At 43.5% G+C, this 8351-nt stretch overlaps 1 long non-coding RNA gene across 1 annotated transcript; it reads left to right on the top strand.

Moving 5' to 3' along the window:
• The first annotated feature begins 2402 nt into the window (after positions 1-2402).
• Positions 2403-3529, top strand: LOC123162305 (uncharacterized). Its single transcript, XR_006481198.1, has 2 exons — positions 2403-3284; positions 3495-3529. It is a non-coding gene; the product is annotated as an uncharacterized lncRNA (long non-coding RNA).
• Positions 3530-8351: the final 4822 nt, after the last annotated feature.

Raw genomic sequence — 8351 nt, 5'->3', positions numbered from 1 at the left:
TTCCATAGCCATTCCGAGATATATTGCCATGCAACTTTCCACCGTTCCGTTCATCATCATGACACACATCATCATTGTCATATTGCCTTGCATGATCATGTAGTTGACGTCGTATTTGTGGTAAAGCCACCATGCATAATTTTTCATACATGTCACTCTTGATTCATTGCCCATCCCGGTACACCGCCGGAGGCATTCACATAGAGTCATATCTTGTTCTAGTATTGAGTTGTAATTCATGAGTTGTAAATAAATAGAAGTGTGATGATCATCATTATTAGAGCATTGTCCCAAAAAAAGGCCAAATAAAAAAAGGAAAGGCCAAAAAGAAAGAAAGGCCCAAAAAAATATAATAAAAAGGGGGCAATGTTACTATCTTTTTTCTGCACTTGTGTTTCAAAGTAGCACCATGTTCTTCATATAGAAAGTCTTTTATGTTGTCACTTTCATATACTAGTGGGAATTTTTCATTATAGAACTTGGCTTGTATATTCCTACAATGGGCTTCCTCAAAATGCCCTAGGTCTTCGTGAGCAAGCAAGTTGGATGCACACACACTAGTTTCTTTTGTTGAGCTTTCATACATTTATAGCTCTAGTGCATCTGTTGCATGGCAATCCCTACTCCTCATGTTTACATCAATTGATGGGCATCTCCATAGCCTGTTGATTATCCTCGTCAATGTGAGACTTTCTCCTTTTTTGTCTTCTCCACACAATCTCCATCATCATATTCTATTCCACCCGTAGTGCTATATCCATGGCTCACGCTCATGTATTGCGTGAAAGTTGAAAAAGTTTGAGATTATTTAAGTACGAAACAATTGCTTGGCTTGTCATCGGGGGTGTGCAAGATGGGAGCATTTTTATGTGATGAAAATGAAGCATGACCTAACTATATGATTTTGTAGGGATAAACTTTCTTTAGCCATGTTATTTTCAGAAGACATGATTACTTTGATTAGTATGCTTGAAGTATTAATATTACTTATGTAAATATGAACTTTTATTTTGAATCATTTGGATCTGAACATTCATGCCACAATAAAGAAAATTACATTGAGAATTGTGCTAGGTAGCATTCCACATCAAAAATTCTGTTTTTATCATTTACCTACTCGAGGATGAGCAGGAATTAAGCTTGGGGATGCTTGATACGTCTCCAACGTATCTATAATTTTTAATTGTTTCATGCTATTATGTTACCCGTTTTGGATGTTTATGGGCTTTACTTTACACTTTTATATCATTTTTGGGACTAACCTACTAACCGGAGGCCCAGCCCGAATTGCTATTTTTTTTCTATTTCAGTGTTTTGAAGAAAAGGAATATCAAACGGAGTCCAAATGGAATGAAACCTTCGGGAGCGATCTTTTTGGAACAAACGTGATCCAGAGGACTTGGAGTGGAAGCCAAGAAACAAAGGAGGCGGCCACGAGGGTTCTCGGCGCGCCCCCTACAGGTGGGTGGGCCCCTCGAGCGTCCACCGACCTACTTCTTCCTCCTACATATACCCATGTACCCCGAAAACATCAGAAGCGACCACGAAAACCTATTTCCACCGCCGTAACCATCTGTATCCGTGAGATCCCATCTTGGAGCCTTCGCCGGCGCTCCGCCGGAGGGGGAATCGACCATGGAGGGCCTCTACATCATCTCCAAGGTCTCTTCGATGAGTTGTGAGTAGTTTACCACAGACCTTCAGGTCCATAGTTACCACAGGCCTCTTCGATGAGTTGTGAGTAGTTTTACTTGATCTTCTTGGAGATCTATTCTATGTAACTCTTTTTGCGGTGTGTTTGTCGAGATCCGATGAGTTGTGGGTTTATGATCAAGTTTATCTATGAGAAATATTTGAATCTCCTTTGAATTTTTTAATGTGTGATTAAGTTATCTTTGCAAGTCTCTTTGAATTATCAGTTTGGTTTGGCCTACTAGATTGATCTTTCTTGCAATGGGAGAAGTGCTTAGCTTTGGGTTCAATCTTGCGATGTCCTTTCCTAGTGACAGCAGGGGCAGCAAGGCACGTATTGTATTGTTGCCATTGAGGATAAAAAGATGGGGTTTATATCATATTGCATGAGTTTATCCTTCTACATCATGTCATCTTTCTTAATGCGTTACTCTGTTCTTTATGAACTTAATACTCTAGATGCATGCTGGATAACGGTCGATGTGTGGAGTAATAGTAGTAGATGTAGGCAGGAGTCGGTCTACTTGTCACAAACGTGATGCCTATATACATGAGCATGCCTAGATCTCTATCTCTACTCCTATAAAAAAGTGAGTCGGTGGTGATGGTGTGTCTGCCTTCGGGCTATATGAACCGTCTGATCTTGAATCAAAGATTGAGATTGAGTTGAGGTGTGTTGTCTAGAAGTTTCTCCTTCTCTTGAGAAACAGATCTATAGAGCCGCCGCCCTATCTCTGGCCGCCAGAGACCATCCTCTCCCCACGTCTGAACACTCCCACTACCCCGGGCGTCCCCCATTCCCCACCCCACCATCGCGAGATGCTGGATCGAGCCCATCCCCGCCGCCACGGTCGCCGGCTTGCCGTCCCAATCCAAGCACTGACAAATTCTTAATCTGCTACTCTACTTTGTTGCATCCCCATGCCAGCCCGGGCGAGGCGGAGCCATTGGATCGATAGCACGCGTGCTATATGTGCGTGTGCGTGCGCCTGAATGCTAGGGCGGCGTGCAGGAGCCCCCCTTCTCCTCCCTTTTCCTCTCTCCCCACGCTCATAGTGGAGCTTGAGCTGAGCGGAAGTTCTTGGGGGCATAGGAACAAGACGGTCAGGTAGAAGGCATGGACGTTGGGGATGGCTATGCGCGGAGGAGGGCGCGAACGCTGGGATGGATGCTAGCTGGCCTGGCCGACGAGTGCATCAAGATTGATAAGTGTAATGTTATTAATTTTGCTGATCTGCCCTGATATACTGCTATTGCATATATAAAGAGACCATAGAGGAAAGCACTGCTGCGATTTTCTCATGCTGCTACTGGTTTTCTTCATGCTGTTACTTGCTTACTGATTACAACTGGTGCTACTAGGTACTCGCTTCATGATATGTAGATATGTATGCTGCTTCTAGGTACTTGTAAACATGGTGACAAGGGACCGGTGCTGCTTGCTACAGCGGTAGGCGTCTGGTGGCCATGCAGTTGCAGCTGCTACTTAGATACATAATGTAGCCGGCAATGGTGAGAAGACTTTGATCTTGATATATTATATGCAAGCCCCATACACCATAGGAGGTCCTCCTTTTTGGTGATATCAGCCGGTGAGCTTTCTCCATCACCACCTTCTAAAACAGATTGGTTCTGCATTATGCGTCTGTGGCTTAGATAAGAAAGGAATGTTTCTATCTGAATATTATCAAGTTATTCTTTCTTTGTTTAAATCGATTTAGGAGAAGAGATAGAGAGAAGAATAAGTTACTGGTGTCGTTCATTTCAGAAATTCAGTACTCTGTTTATACTGCTTTTTTTAGGGGATGAAATAAAGAGAAGAAAAAAATTCCTGTGATGCATCTCTATGAAAGTTGTTACATGGTGTTGGGTTTGGCCTTCATTCAATCTTCATATTATATGGTTTGGTATGATTTTCCTTTTTGCAAGCTCCGAACTGTTCATATCTCGTGTTTAATCTGAGGAGCATTGGAAGCTCTGAACTGTTCATATTACCGTGACGAAGCTGCCCCGTCTCAGTTCTCGGCTTCCAGGATACGTGCCGCCAGCAGTAGCGCAATCACACTGGCACAGCACCCCGCATCATCCGTGCCGATGCTACTGTGTTCTGCCTCCATGCTTCGCCGTTGTGATTCCATCCGCCGGGAGGTGCACGCACATAGATTTCGCCCCCAATACTGCATATGTTATTTGCTTATTATTGGATCAACTTCAGGTCTGCAATAGTTGATATGATGTCATCCCCAGTATTATTTATTTGATTAGCTGTTCTAGAGATATAGACTAATCAGTAGCTTAATAATTTATAATCACTTGGGCCAATTACCTGATGGGAGACAGGGAGAACGATTGTTGAAGAGCCTTAGGCAATCTGCTTACAGAACTTTGCATGGGCTAGAATCAAGCAAACACGATCACTTGCATGTAGACAAAGTTCCAGATAATATAAGTGCAAAATTGGACAAATACCTTTAGAGGAAACTTGTATGCTCGACATGCTTGACCATGTCAAAGCTCATGCATGAGTAACTATATCCTCAGGTGATTCGTATTATCTAGAAGGTGAGCTTCAAAATTTTGTACATTAGTGTTTCCAACAGTTCATAGCTGCTGCTTTACTGCACTATCGGTATTTAGTTGGATGGTCGCTGTTTTAAATCCTGTTACAAGTGATGCACTTCAGCCAGTTCTATTTATCTGTGTCTTTGCTGCCAATAGCTGATATAATTTCATTGCGAGCACGGAAGTACAACAGCTCTATTGTCGTTCATGGTTGTTGGCCTATGCCCTACAGAGAGAATAATTAGTATTTGCCCCTATGTGTCAGACTGTAGTTGTGCCGTATGCCTATTCTATCATTTTCGTCATTGACAAATGTAGGTAGCAAATTATCTTTGCAAAATGTTGTGGCTGCGGTGTTTGTCTTGTCAATTCTGCATTTCCTTCCTTTCTGATAAAGTGTTAGTTTGCATTTGTTATTTTTATTGTTCTCTATGTTAATTTCTTGGCGTTGACTTCAGATTGCGCATATATGGAGAAACATCCAATTTTTCAAGCCACATCCCGAATATTTGTTTCCTGGCTGTTTCTTATCAACATTATCTTTGCATAAACCTGGTTGATGTAATAAAGTTACAAATAGTCCAATAGTAATATTTTTGTATGTACAGATTGTTATATATACTACATACCATTTTTCTGAGAAGGTAGATGAGCACGAACTCGAGGGCTAATATTGTTCGCACATATGTTTTGAGTAAATGACTAAAAGAAGGGTATACTTTGCTTGGCTAATGATTCCATGGCCTCATAGATGCCTAAGGTATGTAACTAAGCATGAATGGGTGTAAAATATTGCTTCTCTTCATGGTGGCAGCGTATGTAGATTCGTGTAGCAGTTCTTTTTTGCGTGGTAGATTCTTGTAGCAGTTAATGGGATGCGGACTGGAGGTGGATCATGTGTTAACCCAAAGCTGGTTGGGGTGGTTGCAGTTGCCAAATGTGTCTGGATGGATTTTTGTATTTGTTGCATGCTCTCAGGCCCCCTCGATATGGGACAAGAAGGAGAAAGCTGGGCAGGAACAACATAAGTCTTCTGCAAAGTGAAAATTGAGAAGAAATGTTTGGCTTGGATAAGGAGGTTCATCAGTCGATTTGCTTGATGTGTACTTATCAACAATATGGCATCTTTTTGATAGATGTCTTGGTACATATTTAATTGTTTAGTAGGCTCTTCACCCTTCAGTAAACAATTCCCACCCTCTTTTGTGATTCCGTAGCGTAAGCACATGCATCTTACTAGTAATCTCTATCAATTGGTCGACAGTATTTTGTTCACCCACCGTAATAGTTATGCTATCTTGAGAGAAGCCACTAGTGAAACCTATGGCCCCGGTTCTATCTCTTATCATATAAGCTTTCAATCTACTTTTATTTGCATCTTTACTTTTCCAATCTATATTATAAAATACCAAAAGTATATTTATCTTATCATATTATCTCTATCAGATCTCACTTTTGCAAGTGGCTGTGAAGGGATTGACAACCCCTTTATTGCGTTGGTTGCGAGTTCTTGTTTTTTTGTGTAGGTGTGTGGGACTTTTGAGGAGTCTCCTACTGGATTGATACCTTGGTTCTCAAAAACTGAGGGAAATACTTACGCTACTATTACTGCATCACCCTTTCCTTTTCAAGGAAAACCAACGCAAGCTCAAGACATAGCAGACCGTTCCTTAGATAATTCTAATTCCTCGAATTTCACGAAATTGTCCCAGCATTCTCTTTGGTTCTCTAGTGTTCCCTTGAATTCTGGAGTCTTCTTTCCTGCTTTGACGTAGTTATTCCATACAGTTTTCTTGTGGTTGTTAAATGCAATTGCCATCTTCCTAAGAGCAGCGTCCTTGACTTTCTCCACATCTGCAGTTGTGAAATGATCTGGTAGGGTGAAATGTTCCATGAGATCTTCCCAAAGCGCGTTTTTGCTCTGTCATCGACAAAACTAAGATCTAGACGGGGCTTTGATGGCTCTTTCAATTCTTGAAGGGAGGTCAGGAGTTTATCCTTCACAGGAACTCCGCACTGACGAACGAACTTGTTCGCAATGTTCTTAGGCGCTATTGGTTCGCCATTAGTTTTGATGGCATCGATGTTGTACTTTACGCCCTGCTTCAACTTTTTCTTGGGCCTCGCACTCTGCATGTAGAAGATTTGCTCGATACGGAGGGCTGAAAAGAAGAAAGATCGATCCGTTAATATATCTTCAAATCATTTAAAACATGTGATGATCACCAGATGCCTGCTTATATAAATATTTCTCGCCAGTCTCTGTTTTATCAAGTTCAACATTTTCTTCGCCATCATAATAATTAATTTCTTCGCCATCATAATCATTAATTTCTTCGCCATCATAATCCATGACTTCATCAATTCGGTCGTCGCGATCGAATATCGTATCATCACCCTCCCCGGTATTGTTTAGATATTGGGAGCCGTCATCTTCTTCATTTCGATTATCTGGCGCGCGAGGGGAGCGTATGATCTCGAACAAGGCCTCTTCTCCCTCTCTGCCGGTATTGTCCGCCATAGCTTTTATTTAACAAATCCAAAAGAAATATAAACCAATTTAGTATTCAAATTACAACATGCATGCATGCAATCAATAAGAGGAAATCATGAATCATAGTACATAATATGCATCGTCTCGAATAATATATAATCTCGAATACATCGTCTCGAATATTATATATCGAATACATCACTAGCTGGCTAGCTAATAAAGATCGAATACTACAGAATAATCTAGGCCACTCGCGGTTCCTAAGGCGCGGGCGGTGGACACCCAAGGAGAAGGAACCATCACAGGATCATAGCTCTGGTCATCTCCCCAAAGACCCTGCCAGGTATTGGAAAACTTGACGTCCATAGCAGCCATGTAGCGATGGACGTGCTTGTCCTCCTCCCTGACACGGCGATGCACCACCTCCGGCGGGGCCGGCTCCCTCCGCATCGAAAGTGGCCCACGGGAACGCCACCAAAGGGACTCAGGGTCGATGACGGGACCCGGGTTCCTCACCAAGCGGCGAGCCCCTGAAGGTAGCACCTCCCAGTGTCAGCCCGGCGGAGCCCAGTCCCGGACATGGGTCCTTTGAAGTAGGACGTCGTCGCGAACGGGTCGACGGCGAGGATGCGGGCCGGGCATCGTCAAGAACAAATACTATACGCCTCAAAAGTGACATTTGTAAAATGATTGGATTGTGATTTCTTATATGCAAATTCTAAATTTGTATAACTAAAATTATAAGAAACTAAAAACTAACATTTCTAAAACAATTTAAAATTAATCTATTTCATCTAGCTAAAACTAACATTTCTAAAATTTCTGACATTTCTATAACATTTCTAACATTTGTATATACTATTTGACATTAATCTAATCTAATTAATTAATTCATCTAAAACTTTGTATGAAAAACAGAAAAACAGAAAAAACTAAAAACTAAAAACAGAAAAATTGTGTGTGTGTGCGCGCGCGTGTAGTGTGAGTGTGTCTGTGCGCGTGTAGTGTGTGTGTGTGTGTGTGTGCGCGCGACCGGCGCCGGGGGCGGCACGGTGGATTGGAGGGAGGAGAGGCGGGGGAGGGGCTCACAGCGTGCGCGGGCGAGGTCGAGGCGACGACGATGGCGAGGTCCAGGCGATGGCGACGGCGAGGCGAGGTTGATCCAAGGCGGCGGCGACAGCGACGCGAGGGGCCGGAGGACGATGGCGTGGGACGGGGCGACGGCGCGACGGGGACGGCGATGGTGCGGGGCGGGGGTGGTGATGGCGCGGGACGGGAGCGGCGATGAGAGGGGCGGCGGCGACGGGGCAGAGGAGAAGAAGCACAGGGAGAACTGATGAATTTTTTTGAAGTGATTTCCTATATAGAACCTACCTTTAGTACCGGTTGGAGCCACTGACCGGTACTAAAGGTCTGTTTTGGCCAGGCGAAGCGGCGGGAAGCGCACCCCTTTAGTACCGGGTGGTGGCTACAACCGGTACTAAAGGCCCTCCTTTAGTACCGGTTGTAGCCACCACCCGATACTAAAGGGGGTGCGCTGGTGCAGGTGCGGTGCGGGCAAGTTTAGTCCCACCTTGCTAGCCGAGGGCGCCCTGCACCTGTT

The sequence above is a fragment of the Triticum aestivum genome, chromosome 7B (assembly GCF_018294505.1).
Source record: "Triticum aestivum cultivar Chinese Spring chromosome 7B, IWGSC CS RefSeq v2.1, whole genome shotgun sequence".
Classification (NCBI taxonomy): domain Eukaryota; kingdom Viridiplantae; phylum Streptophyta; class Magnoliopsida; order Poales; family Poaceae; genus Triticum; species Triticum aestivum.
The sequence above is the reverse complement of the archived record's forward strand: the minus strand, read 5'-3'. Positions and strand labels throughout refer to the sequence as shown.